We start from the raw sequence: 16,723 nt of genomic DNA, 5'->3' as shown, positions 1-16,723 counted from the left end.
ATTGTGTTTGCATAACATGGGAAAAATCGATGCGAAGTGATGAGGTTGAGACCGATTGGAGTCCGAAATGCCAACTCTACTTTTGAAACTATGACCCTTCCTTCCGAGATGCCTTGGTTTCCAAAGGGTGGCCATCACAACATACATTCCCAATTTTTTCCATGGGGTATTCACATCATGACATGGTGACACACCAATTTTCGTGATTTTCAGAATACATATGCATTTCTCCCAATTAAATTACTAACAAGCCCTATGTTGTTAAAAATGTCTTAAAATTGGAAAACAAGTCATGAAATGCGGCCAAAAATCAAAAGACGACTTAAAATGTGAATGTTTTCCGATGAAAATAATTCGAGGGGAAATGATGCAATCACAAGTTCATTTGAAATGACAATATGATTGTTGTGCATAAACAAATAGCACGCGGTTCATTCACTCAAGCCGTGTGCCTCCCAAACCATGCTTGATGACCCCTAATGTGCGTGACATGAGTCATGCATTATGATTGGCCAAAACCCAAGCCACACGGATTGTACTTCTACAACGTAGGATGCACCCTGATCGAAAGGTATTCCTTATCCCTCTCATCAATACATGCTGTTTAAGTTGGAATTTGATTTATATGCACTACATGCCCGGAAATGATAAAAATGACTTAAATATAGCAAACAAGCCCATAAATGTGCTAGTAAATCAAACCTGGCGTAGAATGATGATTGCCTACAATGTGTGAAATTGGAGGAGAGGTGATGAAGACACCATCGATTGGAGTTCGATGTGCCACTTCTCCCTTTGGAAGTATGATCCTTCTACTAATATGTTATGGTTTCCAAGGAGCGATCATCCTAACTTCTGCCAAAGTTTGCCAAAAAAATTGCACGTTGTCTCGAGATCATGGCATGAAGACACAACGATTTTCGTGATTTTCTGAGTCCATCTGCATTTCCCATAATTAAATTAACGACATTTATTGTGTAGGTGCACGCATCTCCCATCTGAATTGTTTGGAAATTCTTCTCATTGCTTCGACAATGACGAAAATCATGCAATGTGACACAGAAATGATTTGTAAGAGATTCTTTGCCAGCACCCACATGTAGTTGCAGTGGGGATTTTATTTGTATACAATGCTTGGTAAATGGCAAAAATGCCTTAGATATAACAAACAAGCCATGCAATCCACCAGAAGACGAATAATAGGAGAACAATCATGTTTGCGTACCATGGGAAAATTCGATGGGAAACGGTAAGGTTGACACAGATTGGAGTCCCAAATGCCAACTCTACTTTTGGAAACACTGATCCTTCTTGTGAGATGCCTTGGTTTCCAAAGGGACGGTCATCACAACTTCCGCGAGACAACACCAAATTTTCTCCATGGCGTATTCACGTCATGCCATGAAGTCAAAATAAGTCATGAAATGCGGAGAAAAATCAGTTTAGGGGTTAAGAAGTGATTGTCTCCCAATGAAACTAATTCAAGGCGAAATGATGAAGTTACAAATTCATTTGAAATCAAAATTTGATTATTGTGCATAAACAAATAGCACACGGTTCATACATTAAAGTCGTGTGCTTCCAAGTTGATGACACCTAATGCATGCATAGTGAGTCGTGCGTTCTAAGTCGCCGAAACACAAACAACACGTATCGTACATATGCACCATAGAATGCATAGAGTTCGAACGACAATCCTTATCCCTCTCATCAACACACGTAGTTGCAGTTGGGATTGCATTTATATGCACTAAACGCCCCGTAAGTTGTAAAAATGACCTAAGTATAGAAAACGAGCCCATAAATGCACCAGTAAATCAATCCTGGTTTATAATGATGATTGGCTACAGTGTGTAAAATTGGAGGAGAGGTGATCAAGACACCATCGATTGGAGTTTGATTGCAACTTCTCCCTTTGAAACTATGATCCTTCTACTCGGATGTTATGGTTTCCAAGGAGCAATAATCCTAACTTCTGTCAAAGTTTAGCAATTTTTTCCATGCTGTCTCGAGATCACACCATGATAACACACTAATATTTGTGATTTTCTGAGTCCATCTACATTTCCTGTAATTAAATTACCATCATGCCCTATGTAAGTGGACGTATCTTGTAGCTGAAATGTTTGAAACTTATTTTCAATCCTTGGACAAAGAATGAAAACACACAAAGTGACACAAAAATGATTTGTAATAGCTTCTTTGCCAACACACACACGTACTTGTAGTTGGGAATTGATTTGTATGCATTAAATGTCCAGTAAGTGAAAAAATGGTTGAAAATATCAAAGGTACATGAAATGCGGCACAAAATCAATAATAGGGTACAACGATAGTTGCGTCCCATGGGAACAATTTTTGGACAAAACGATGAGGGCATGCCTACATTTCAAAGGTGTCAGATTTTCATTTCAAACGAATTTATGTTGCTTGTGCACACTGCTTACTATACAAAATATTTTGAATAGACCTTTCCGCAGGGCGCCTGGCGCTCTTTTTTCACCATTGTCACCAAAGCCGCCAACATCCCCCCTCCCCCGCGCCCTCCCCCATTTCGTTCAATAGCCCGAATATTCTACCCAAACTCCATCTCGACAGCTCCCTCCCATTAACGAGGTTATGACCCCTGGTTATACCAAAGTAGAGGAAAACCCACTCCAAGACATTTGGGGGTCGGCCAGCCCCCTAAGACGCCTGGCGGCACGCGGCCCGTCTGGCCGTCGTCCTATTGGGAGGTTGGCGATGGTCGGCCCGTTCGATTGGCCCCAATGGCAGCCAACGGGTCAACGCCCACCCCATCCACCCGTTCTCACACCCTGTTTTTGCCTCACTTCAACTGTAATTTCAAAATATGAGTTTATTAAAAAAATCAAAACTAATGCTATGAGTGTCATGATTGTCATTGTTTGTATGTATGCTTGAATGAGTGGATCCAAAAACCATATTTTTATAACATGATTATTCTCAAAAGATTCCTTTTCTCATTTTGACTATTTTAAAACCTTGCTTTGGGTTTGCACTACAAGTCCGTGATGACAAGGGTGTGCCTTTATCCAGAGATGGTAATATGGTTTTAGAACTATTTTAACTCTTCAATATCATAAAATAATTATTTTTCAAAATATTTCCTATTTTATTTCATGTCAATTTCAGAGCCAAAAATGATATTTCTGTATGAGAAATTACATTTCTGCCTTAGAAAAATTTGAGAAAATTTGGAGATACTCGGAGGATATATTTTCCATACATAAGATTTTTATCCCATATTTATGTTCAAAATATTTGAGAAAACCCTTGAAAACCAACTCTATCTATTTTGACCTCTTGAAATATTTCCAATAAATTCCTAGAAAAATCCAGCAATTTTCCCAAGCAATATTTGGTGGCCATGCCAAGTTTCACCTCATTCCAAGGTGGTTTGGTTCACCAAATAATCCTAAAACACTCTTTGTCCAGAATCAAGTTGAAGCAACTCTACATAGCAAAGTTTGTCCACATGGCTTGAAACTTTGCAGGAGTGCTCAACACCCCAAATGAGGAGTGTCGGCGGTGTGAGTTCGACACCTATGGGGATCAACGTGAAACCCTTGTGATCGTAGGGCGGGGAGAGGTGACGTGAAGAGCAGAGCTAACGATCAGCACCCGGCAAGCCTTTTTACCTAGGTTCGGGCCGCTTACGCGTAAAACCCTACGTCCTGCTTGTCTAGTTGTATTAAGCATTTTTGTTGTTGATTGTTACAATGACTGTTGATGATCGTCTTATGAGTGAATGTCCAAAGAGTCTAACACCTTATGAATGAGCCAAAGGCCTCCCCTTATAGGCAAAGGGGCCACCTACAGTGCTCAGTGGCAGGTTCCCGAGGAGTTACAGTGAACCTAGAGCGGTGCTTATCCATCTACCGTTGTCAGGTGCATTAAATGCACGTCTTGTCCTTCTCAGCGATGTGTTGGTGAAGACACGTATCCACGTGTTTCAACACCTGGAAGTTGCGTTGGCGCATGCATAATGTGCTGGAACTGGGGGGTGGTAGCACTGTGGCAAGGGCGGTTGCCCTCCAGTGCCTAGCCCCGTTATCCCGGAAAGGAGCTTGCCGGGACCTTGGGTCTTCGTCCTGGCAAGGGAGCTTGCCAGGGGCTTCAGTCGTCATCCCGGCAAGGGAAGCTTGCCGGGGTCTTGTACTTGGTGAGTTCATCACGCCCACGAAATGGGCGTGGCCCTGATCATCTTCCAAGCGAGGCAGGCTTGCCGAGGCCATCTATAATCTTGGGGGTTGTATCTTGTGTGGGTCCTGCCATGCCCTGTCGGCAGGTGCTCTTCGCGCCCGTGCACAAGTATGGGCACTAGGGACCCCAGTCTTTAGTGCACCGATAGGAGCCCCCAGGCATGGGCCACACACGCATGCGAAGCGTTTTTGGGCCAGGCCCAAAGAGGTGCACGGGCCTTCATGGCTGGATCCGGTGGCGGTTGCTTTTCCTCACGTCGCGCGTTGGACACACAAAGTGGGGGGGTCGTGCGAGGAGTGGCCTTTCTTCCTCCTGTAAGGCCTCTACCATGCGCGTAGCATGCACAGTTAAGGACGGAGAGGTGGCAGGCATGGCCTTAAAAGGCGCAGTGGTGGCTGGGGCCTCCCGTGCATGCATTGGTGCAGTAGGGCGGTTCTCTATTCACCCTTGAGCTCGAGCGATTGGGCGAGAGGGGTGGTGGCTTCTGGAGTAAGTGAGGCTAGCGCCCGCGCACCGTCCTCTAAATTGGGATGGTTTGCCAGGGGTTTTTCTCACCCAACTCCTTCTAAATCCACCAACTCCTCAGCCTTGGTCTTCAGAATCTTGTTCCGTTTGCAGGTGGCGCCCGCCCCTAACCATGGTTAGGGGACGGGGTCGGCCACCGTCGGGCCGCCAGGGCAGCAAGGGGGCCCCGTTCGGATCATGCCACAACTTCTAGGGGCACCGAGGCGGAAGACGGCCCGAGCGCCCGTGGCGGAGGAAGGGCGAGGGGCTGCGGTCGTCGTGGAGGTCGAGGCCGAGAGAGGCGGAGCACTACTCCAGAGCCTCCACCTTCCCGGGGCTTGCTCCTGGGGCGGTCCACGTCGGAAGGAACCCGATGGAGTTTCTTGTCGAGTTACAAGGACCCATCCGGTCCCGCCTCCGACTCCCTGGTGTCTTCGTCGAGGCAACGGAAGGAGAGGGGTCCTCGACCCTGTGGCCCTGCATGCATGGTTGCGGCAATGGCATTGTGCCGGTGGTCGCGGAGCGTACTGGGCCTCGGACCCTGTTCCTCGGCTGCGGGTGGAAAATCTTCCCCCGCGCCCACAGCCTCTTGGTAGGCACGTTCTCCGCTGCAAGAATATGGCGGATAACGTGCTCTCCATCAAGCTATATGGGAGCTCAGGTGCGCGTATCGGCTGTTGCGAAGAGAGCTCGAGAGGGACTGAAAGCCCTTACTCGGGTCAGAGCAACAAGGAAGAGATGGATGGTGACGACATCGAAAGTGGGTCAGGCCCCTTGCAGACATTGTCTTCATAAGAGGGCCTGTCGTCGGGCTAACGTCGGCCGTACCATCGCCGTGAGTCTGCCGCTCGCTCCCTCTCGCACCGGACCGACCGGAGCTGCCTCATCTTCCCGTCAGCGCCCGAACTTCTGCTCCTCCATCTCTCCCGACCTCGTTCTCCTCTGTGCAATGCTAGTCCCGAAGGAACCAGCCTGGATCGCGTGGAGGGCTGCTCCATGTATTCCTGGACTTCGGTCCGGCGAGCGTAGTTCCTCCCCAAAGACAGTAGTTCTAGGTTAGAGTAGATCATATCATCCATGTAATATGTTTGAGAATATCCCAAACAGATGAATGAAATGACAATTTTCCTTTTTTCTGATTCTATTCATTGTCTGATTCGTCTTTGAATTTCCTCGGAGCTTGGCGGCAAATACCGGCAAGGCTCCTTCCCGCGTTTAGTGCAGCCATAGAAATCGCCAAGCGCAGATTGAGACGAAATCAGGCGCTACGTAGCCGCTTGCTCTGTTGATCAGGTTCACAAATGTTTGAAGGCACTCTGTGGCTGTTCAGGTCATTTGAACGAGTTCGAAACAAACACACGGTGCACTGATCTTTGGAAAGGTCCCAGTATGCGCGGAATCCACACACAAAGATTGGAAGCTTTCAAAGGGGAAAATACAGAATCTATCTACTTCAGATCTGAATCTTAAACTTAAAACTTATCTGCTCACGCCATGGTTGCATGGCGCTTGAACCTTTTGTCGGGGCGTCGGAGTCCCTGGCAAGAAGGAAATTACCACACCCGACAGCTTTTTAACTGGCAAAGACTTCTTGCCGACAGTCCGCGACCGTCGTTTGGAGAAAAAGTCGGCCAGGGTGTAACTCCTTTACTTCTCTCTTGCTAGGCTGTCCTAGCGGAGCCCCCGAGCGCATCTTGGGCTACGATACGAAGCTATCGGGGGCACAATTCTCACGCTGGAGTGCACGCCGGGGCTTCGGTTCCGTGTGGCGCATCCTCAACGACTATGCATCACTTCGCAGAGGTGCTTCCCCCGGAGTGTGCGCTGAGGCCTCTATGAAGAGCCCAGGCACACCCTCAACAGGCGCGTGTTGGCCCCGAGCGACGCATCGGCCTGGTGGCGCCGCCTTTGGAGCCTCCGCCTCCCTGCCCCGTGCTCGCATAGCAACACGCTCGCACAGGCCTTGCGAAGCCGTAGCAGAACAACGCGTGCGCCGCAGTACCCCGTTTCCGAGGGAACACGGCGTAGCGCCCAAACATCGAAGAATCTGGTGCCGAGTTTGTTTCGATTCACGCACAACTCCGCACCCCCTACCTGGCGCGCCAAAGATGTCAGCGGTGGGAGGTCGACACCTATGGGAATCAATGTGAAACCCTTGTGATCGTAGGGCAGGGAGAGGTGACGTGAAGAGAAGAGCTAACAATCAACACCCGTCAAGCCTTTTTACCCAGGTTCGGGCTGCTTACGCGTAAAACCGTACGTCCTGCTTGTCTGGTTTTATTAAGCGTTTTTGTTGTTTATTGTTACAATGACTGTTGATAATCGTCTTATCTTTCAATGTCCAATGAGGCTAACCCCTTATCAATGACCTAAGGGCCTTCTTTTATAGGCAAAGGGGCGACCTACAGTACTCGGTGGTAGGTTCATGAGGGGTTACAGTGAACCTAGAGCGATGCTTATACATCTACCGCTGTTAGGTGCATTAAAGGCACGTCTCATCCTTGTCAGCGATGTGCTGGTGAAGACACGTATCGAGGTGTTTCGACATCTGGAAGCTGCGTTGGAGCAAGTGGAATGTGCTTTAACTTGGGGGCGGTGGCACTATGGCAAGGGCGGTTGCCCTCGAGTGCCCAGCCCCGTCATCCCGACATGGAGCTTGCCGGGTCCTTGGGTGTTCGTCACGGCAAGGGAGCTTGCCGGCGACTTCAATCATCATCCCGATAAGGGAGGCTTGCCGGGGTCTTGAACCTTGTCAGTTCATAATGCCCACCAAATGGGTGTGGCCTTGGTCATCTTCCCGGCAAGGCAGGCTTGCTGAGGCCTTCGATAATCTCGGGGTGGTATCTTGGCTGGGTCCTGCCCTGCCTTGCCGGCAGGGGATCTTCATGACCGTGCACAAGTCTGGGGCACTACGGACCCCAGTCTTTAGTGCACCGACAAGGAGTCTCTGCCAAAAATGGGATTTGCACGGGGTAATCTACCCACATTCTCTTTGGAAGGGACAGATCTGCCCATTTGGGGGTGAACTCAAGTTTGCATTGCCAAACTTGTCCAATTAAGCTCACATTTAGTGGAGCATCCTGTTTTGGCACCAAACTAAATCATTTTAACTTCCATCACCAGTGGTGAAGTGTAGCTACCCCAAACACCTGCCGAACATCTTTTGCTAGATTAGTAAAACAGCTTCTACCTCACTCCACACACATACACTTTCCTCCAAACCCATAGACCAAACAACCAGCACCACTCCCCGACTGCACATGAGTGTCCCCTCCTTCATTCCAAGCAGAAGAGCCAAAAACCCCATTATAATTTTGGGTTCAAGTCTGGCATCACATCTTTAATCACTTCTCTTGAGCAGCAAGGAGTCTCCCGGCTCTCAAACGGCTAAGGATCTTCCAACCCAGCCCCAAGACACGCCACACACGACCAAGGCACCCCCAGAGCGTGCCAGAATGCCATAGCATGCCAAAACTGTGCCCTAGGCATGCTACAGGGCGCACCCGAGGCAAAGGTGTCTCTTCTCTCTCCCTTCTCCTCTCAGCCCCTAACCGCACAGGCCCGCGCATCAGGTTTGAACCTGGCGACGCGCGCGCCTGGGATGGCTGGCTGGGTGGCCACCTGGGCCGGCCCAAGCCACACGCGGATCCAGGCCTGGGTTAAACCCCTTTTTCTTTTTCTGTTTAATCATGTTCTAAAAGATATTTATAGGATTTGTTATCCAATATAATTTGATTATTTTTCCACCACAATTCTTCTAAAATTTAATAGAGCTGTTAGGCAATTAAATCGTATAGCTATAATTAAAAGTGTTTATTTTGAGTATTATAGTTCCTGTTAAATTGATTTTCAAAAATAATCTTTTACCAAACCGAAGACAATTTTTTCAAAATTATAATATATATTTATCATAATAGGGCAACATTTTTAAAGTGAGTTTGTACTCTGCTTTTGAGTGAGGTAGTTATTATTTATTATTTACTACAACGATATAGACCACGTTTGATGAAGGAATTGGACTCGAAGACCGTGAAGACCCCGGATACTTACCTGATCAAGGCAAGCACCCCTTTGACCATGTTTGAGTAAATATTATATTGCATGCTAGTAGAGCAATTATTCCCATTGCATATGATCATGAATATTCGGTAAATCATCGATATGATGTTTCTGATGGCTCCTCCGGAGCACTTGTATTAGAGCATGATCCTACCACCTATGAGGGTCACGCCAATATCATGTTGACAAGTAGAGATAAGCATAGTAGAAGCACGAGCAAGATGTTGCTAAATATCAAAGGTTTATGAAAACCCCGTCGGGTGCCACTAATGCCTGCTACGTCGATAGAAACCTTCTGTCGTCTCTTGAGCTTGCGTTCGTTTTCCCTTGAAGAGGAAAGGCTGATGCAGCACAGGAGCAATAAGTATTTCCCTCAGTTTGAGAACCAAGGTATCAATCGAGTAGGAGAATCTCGTCAAGTCCAGAGTACCTGCACAAACACAAAGAGCTTGCACCCAACACTATAAAGGGGTTGTCAATCCTTTCAAGATTGATTGGAAAGTGAGATCTGAACGCGGAAAGTGCAACGAAGAAAAAGTGTAAGGCTGAAAATATGGTGTGGAGTAGACCCGGGGCCATAGTGTTCACTAGAAGCTTCTCTCAAAATAGCAAACATTACGGTGGGTGAACAAATTACTGTCGAGCAATTGATAGAACCGCGCAAAGTCATGACAATATCTAAGGCAATGATCATACATATAGGCATCACATCCGATACAAGTAGACCGATACTTTCTGCATCTAGTACTATTACTCCACACATCGACCGCTATCTAGCATGCATCTAGTGTATTGAGTTCATGACGAACAGAGTAACGCCTTAAGCAAGATGACATGATGTAGAGGGATAATCTCAAACCAATGATGAAAACCCCAACTTTTTACCCTCGCTACCCCTTCTGTCACTGGGTGAGGGCACCGCACGGTATGAACCCAAAACCAAGCACTTCTCCCACTGCAAGAATCATAGATCTTGTTGCCAAACAATACCCACAACTCGAAGTGAATTACAAGGATATGAAATCATCCATAAGAGAGATCAGAAGGAACTCAAATAAGATTCATAGATAATCTGATCATAAATCCACAATTCATCGGATCTCGACAAACACACCGCAAAAGAAGATTACATCGGATAGATCTCCATGAAGATCATGGAGAACTTTGTATTAAAGATCCAAGAGAGAGAAGAAGCCATCAAGCTACTAGCTATGGACCCGTAGGTCTATGGTGAACTACTCACGCATCATCGGAGAGGTCATGGTGTAGATGAAGAAGCCCTCCGTATCCGAATCCCTCCTCCGGCAGGGCACCAGAACGTGCCCCAGATGGGATCTTGCGGAGACAGAAGTTTGCGGCGGCGGAAAAGTACTTTCGATGATCAACTTATTTTTTCTGGGATTTTAGGGAATCTATAGGCTAAAACCTAGGGCAGAGGTGGCCCAGGGAGCCCACAATCCTGGGAGGCGCGGGCCCCCCTGGCCACGGCTAGGGGGCTTGTGGGGTCCTTGTAGGCCCCCTGCCTTGATTCTTAGGCTTCCCGATCTTTTTCTGATTCGGAAAAAATCTTTTTAGCAGTTTGGTTCTGTTTTGACCCCGTTCAAAATCCTCCTCTGAAAGGGGTCAACAACATGGAAGAAACAGGAACTGGCACTTGGCACTAAGTTAATAAGTTAGTCTCAAAAAAGATATAAAAGGCATACAAAACATCCAAAGTTTGACAAGATAGTAGCATGAAACCATCAAAAATTATAGATACGTTGGAGACGTATCAAGCATTCCCAAGCTTAACTCCTGCTCGTCCTCGAGTACGGAAGTGATAAAGACTGAATTTTTGATGTGGAATGCTCCCTAGCATTGTTGTCCTTTGCAACATCTTTCATGTGACATGAATGTTCAGATCCGTAAGATTCAAAACAATAGTTTTCTATTGACATGAAAACAATAATACTTCAAGCAAAGTAGCAAGGTAATCATGAACTTTCAAAATAACAAGGCCAAGGAAAGTTATCCCTACAAAATCATATAGTCTGGCTATGCTCCATCATCCTCACACAACTAATGTAAATCATGCACAACCCCGGTATTGGCCAAGTAATTGTTTTGGCACTCTTACTTTCTCAAACTTTTTATAACTATCACGCAATACATCAGCGTGAGCCATGGATATAGCACTATAGGTGGAATAGAGTGTGGTGGTGGTTGTGAGACAAAAAGTAGGAGATAGTCACATTGACTCGGTGTATCAAATGGCTATGGAGATGCCCATTTATATATATCAATATGAATGAGTAGGGATTGCCATACAAAGGACGCACTAGAGCTATAAGTATGTGAAAGCTCAAAAAGGAGAACTAGTGGGTGTGCATCCAACTTGCTTTATCACGAAGACCTAGGGCAATTTTGAGGAAGCCCATCATTGGAATATAGAAGCCAAGTTATATAATGAAGATTCCCACTAGCATATGGTAGTGACAATGCATGAAGCTCTCAATCATGAAGAACATGGTGCTATTATGAAGCACAAGTGTGGAAAAAGATAGTAGCATTGTCCCTTCTCTATTTTTTTGGGCTCTTGGGCCTCTCTTTTTTTCTCTTCTCTTTTTTTGTTTGGCCTCTTTGGCCTCACTTTTTTCCTCACATGGGACAATGCTCTAATAATGATAGTCATCACACTTTTATTTACTCACAGCTCAAAGCTTAGAACGATGATGACTCTATAGGAAATGCCTCTGGCAGTGTACCGGGATATGCAATGATCTAGCTTGGCGTATGACGTTGAAACATCTCGCTAGCTATCTTACGATCATGCAATGGCAATATGAGAGTGACGACACAAGTCATGAGACGGAACGGTGGGAGTTGCATGGCAATATATCTCAGAATGGCTATGAAAATGCCATAGTAGGTAGGTATGGTGGCTGTTTTGCGCAAGGCATATGGTGGGTTTGTGCACCGGCGAAAGTTGCGCGGTACTAGAGAAGCTAGCAATGGTGGAAGGTGAAAGTGAATCTATACCATGGACTCACATTAGTCATGAAGAACTCACATACTTGTTGCGAAAGTTTTTTTAGTAATCAAAACAAAGTGCTAAACGCATACTCCTAGGGGAAGGGTTGGTAGTTGTTAACCATCGCGCGATCCCGACCTCAACACAAAGGATGACAATCAATAGATCAATTATGCTCCGACTTCCTAACATAGCGGTTCACCATACGTGCATGCTACGGGAATCACTAACTTCAACACAAGTATTTCTAGATTCACAACACCCTACTAGCATAACTCTTAATATTACCAAATCCACGTCTCAAAACTAATTGAGAGGAATCAAAACTTCTCTTTCTACTAAATGCACATGAAGATGGAGGTTTTTGTATCCTCTTTGGGTAACTATCACCTTTCGGAATACTTTCATAGAATAAGCCAAGTACCAAGTCACGCACCGCCGTGCTCTAAAAGATCTAAGTGAAGCACAAAGAGCAAAATTATCTAGCTCAAAAGATATAAGTGAAGCACTATGAACATTCTAGCAAAATAATGATGAGTGTATGTCTCTCTCTCCAAAGTTGTGCAACAAGGATGATTGTGACACAATAAAAAGAAAAGACTCCTGCGGTACAAGACGCTCCAAGCAAAACACATATCATGTGGTGAATAAAAATATAGCTCCAAGTGACGTTACCGATGGATTGAAGACGAAAGAGGGGATGCCTTCCCGGGGCATCCCCAAGCTTAGGATTTTTGGTGTCCTTGAATTTGGCTAGGGATGCCTTGGGCATCCCCAAGCTTGAGCTCTTTCCACTCCTTATCTCTTTGTCCATGAGAACATCACCCCAAACTTGAAAACTTCACAACACAAAACTTAAACAGAAACTCATGATATCACTAGCACAAGAAAACAAACTACCATAGTTAGATTACTGTAGCAATCTTGATTTCTATTTGTATTGGAGTTAGATTACTGTATTCTCACTTTTCCATGGCTTGTACCCCCCGATACTATCCATAGTTTCATCAAAACAAGCAACCAACTCAACAAAAACAAAATCTGTCAAAAATAGAACAGTCTGTAGCAATCTGGATACTTCGTATACTTCTGGTACCTTAAAAATTCTGACAAATTACAAATGCCTGGTTAAAAGGCATATTATCAAGCAGCATAAAGAATCAACTCAAAATCTAGTTCTGAATAAAAATGAAAAATAATCTCGTGAGCGAAAAGTTTCTGTCTTTTTCCAGCAGGATCAAACAGCAATCACCAAGACTAGTCATAAAGGTTTTTGCTTGGCTCAAGCACAAAAAGAAACACAAAATACACTGTCATAACAGAATTATGATGGTCTGGACGCAAGAAAACAGAAATAAAAAGATAAATTCATTGGGTTGCCTCCCAACAAGTGCTATTGTTTAACGCCCTTAGCTAGGCATTGATAATTCAATGATCCTCACATAAAAGATAGCAATCGGGCACGAAGAGAGCATCATGAAACTTGTGACAAACATATCTAAGTCTAACATACTTCCTATGCATAGCCATTTTATAGGAAAACAGATTGTCAGGACAACCAATAGTTACCATATGCAAGGAAGAAGAAAGAGACAATATCAATCTCAACATAACGAGAGGTGAATTGGTAACATGAAAGTTTCTACCACAATATTTTCCTCTCTCATAGCAATTACATGTGGGATCATAATCAAATTCAACAATATAGCTATTACAAAGGATATTCTTTTCATAATCCTCATGCATGCAAAGTTGACGCTCTTCAAAAATAGTGGGATTATCATCAACTAAAGTCATGAATTCTCCAATCCCACTTTCAATAATATTGCAAATATCATATTCACCATGAGGCTTAAACAAATTTTCAAGATCATAAGAAAAATCATTACCCCAATCATGATCATCGCAACAAGTAGTGGACATAGCAAAACTAGCATCCCCAAGCTTAGGGTTTTGCATATTTTTAGCATGATTTTCACTAATAGAATTTATAGTGAAACCATTGCAATCATGCTTTTCATTCAAGGAGCCCCGTGAATCACTTCATAAATTTCTTCATCACGATTTTCAGATTCACGCATCTCAAGCAAAACTCCATAAAGATAGTCAAGTGCACTCAACTCACTAGCAATTGGATCAACATAATTGGATCTCTTAAAGAGATTAGCAAGTGGATGAGGATCCATATCAATGGATTTTCAGCAAGCGAAGATGCAAGCATGTTGAGGGACATAGCACACAAGCGGACAGAAAGCAAGCGAAAGAAAAGGGCGAACAAAAAAGGCAAACAAAAAAACGCAAATATTTTTGTAATTTTTTTTCATAAGTGGGGGAGAGGAAAACGAGAGGCAAAAAAGTAAATGCAAGAGATGAGTTTGCCACACTTACTTGGATGAGTTCTTGACTTGATCCTCCCCGGCAACGGCGCTAGAAATCGTTCTGCTATATCGACAAAAATCTTCTGTCGTCTCTTGAGCTTGCGTTGGTTTTCCCTTGAAGAGGAAAGGGTGATGCATCACAGGAGCAGTAAGTATTTCCCTCAGTTTCAGAACCATGGTATCAATCCAGTAGGAGAATCTCGTCAAGTCCAGAGTACCTGCAGAAACACAAAGAGCTTGCACCCAACGCTATAAAGGGGTTCTCAATCCCTTCAAGATTGATTGCAAAATGAGATCTGAAGGCGGAAAGTGCAACGAAGAAAAACTGTAAGGCTGAAAATATGGTGTGGAGTAGACCTGGGGGCCATAGTGTTCACCAGAGGCTTCTCTCAAAATAGGAAATATTATGGTGGGTGAACAAATTACTGTCGAGCAATTGATAGAACCGCGCAATGTCATGGCGATATCGAAGGCAATGTTCATACATATAGGCATCACGTTCGAGACAAGTAGCCCGATACTTTCTGCATCTACTACTATTAATCCACACATCGACCGCTATCCAGCACGCATCTAGTATATTGAGTTCATGACGAACAGAGTAACGCTTGAAGCAAGATGACATGATGTAGAGGGATAATCTCAAACCAATGATGAAAACCCCATCTTTTTACCCTTGATGGAAACAACACGATGCGTGCCTCGCTACCCCTTCTGTCACTGGGTGAGGTCACCGCACGATATGAACCCAAAACCAAGCACTTCTCCCATTGCAAGAATCAAAGATCTAGTTGGCCAAACAAACCCACAACTCGAAGAGAATTACAGGGATATGAAATCATGCATAAGAGAGATCAGAAGAAACTCAAAGAAGATTCATAGATAATCAAATCATAAATCCACAATTCATCGGATCTTCATAAACACACCGCAAGAGAAGATTACATCGGATAGATCTCCATTTAGATCATGGAGAACTTTGTATTGAAGATCCAAGAGAGAGAAGAAGCCATCTAGCTACTAGCTATGGACCCGTAGGTCTGTGGTGAACTACTCACGCATCATCGGAGAGGTCATGGTGTTGATGAAGAAGCCCTCCGTATCCGAATCCCCCTCCGGCAGGGCACCAGAACGTGCCCCAGATAGGATCTTGCGGAGACAGAATCTTGCGGCAGCGGAAAAGTACTTTCGATGATCCCCTTATTTTTTCTGAGATTTTAGGGAATTTATAGGTGAAAGACCTAGGGCAGAGATGGCCCAAGGAGCCCACACGCCAGGGAGGCGCGGGCGCCCCTGGCCGTGGCTAGTGGGCTTGTGGGGTCCCTGCAGGCCCCCTGCCCTGATTCTCAAGCTCCCCGATCTTATTCTGTTTTGGAAAAAATCTTTTTGACAGTTTTGTTCCGTTTGGACTCCATTCGAAATCCTCCTCTGTAAGGCGTCAAAAACATGGAAAAAACAGGAACTGACACTTGGCACTGAGTTAATAACTTAGTCTCAAAAAATATATAAAAGGCATACAAAACATCCAAAGTTTGACAAGATAATAGCATGAAACCATCAAAAATTATAGATACGTTGGAGACGTATCAATGCCCGAGGGTGATGATGAGGTAGGTGGACACTTGTGTAGAAGTGGTGCACCGGCTATATTTGATGTGAGTGGTTTCGAAAACGGGAATAGATTTATGATGTGTCGACTGTCCCAACCTTACATGTGCGACCTCATTACCCCTTTTTGGGATGGGGCTTTGTTGATTACTTTGGTCGGTTCTAGCAAAGAGCCACATTACTAGTGGAGGGAGTGATATGTGGTCACTCTCGTGACGCGATCGTGCCAGGTAGGACGACTATGCCGTTTTTATGTATTCCGGACACACCGTTGGTCCCCGCATGGACGGTATTGTCCAAAGTTGGTGCTCGTAAGATGTACATCATGTGGGTTGGGTACCAATTGAGTGGAACTCTTTGTCTAGTATCGTCAGGGGAAAGGCAATGATCAGGTACTTACCTCGGGTATGTTATAAACCGTGAGTCGTGGATGACACGGATGTTTCCCGGATCTCGTGGGTACAGCGTACAACCTATGCAGAGTGTAAAACTATTCGAATAGTCGTGTCAATGATCAAGGACCGTTGCGTAATCCTGCTTAAACTACGTCTAATCGTTTCCGCGTAAATTAAGTGTGTGTGTGTTCAAGGAGTTATGTGAAAGAGTTAATATGACCAAGTTTGGTCACATGGCATATCGGGTGAACCCGAAGTGTTCACCCCGAGCAGATATGTTTATATCTGTAAACTATTCTTCTAAATACATCTAACTTATGTTGCACATCCATCTATGATCATGTTTATTTACAATTAAGTTGCAATCCACCAATACTGCAGATTACTTGTTATCCATTCATGGGGTGTTTGCGAGTACATTCACAGTACTCATTGGCTTGGCAGTGGTTATGTTATTGACCGAACATGGAAGGATCGGAGTTTGGATAAGAATTCGTCGTCGGAGACGGACTTGTGACCTAGGATGCTTCCCAGTCAGAATGCCT

This window comes from Hordeum vulgare, chromosome 2H (assembly GCF_904849725.1).
Source record: "Hordeum vulgare subsp. vulgare chromosome 2H, MorexV3_pseudomolecules_assembly, whole genome shotgun sequence".
Lineage (NCBI taxonomy): Eukaryota > Viridiplantae > Streptophyta > Magnoliopsida > Poales > Poaceae > Hordeum > Hordeum vulgare.
Note: the sequence above shows the minus strand (reverse complement) of the source record.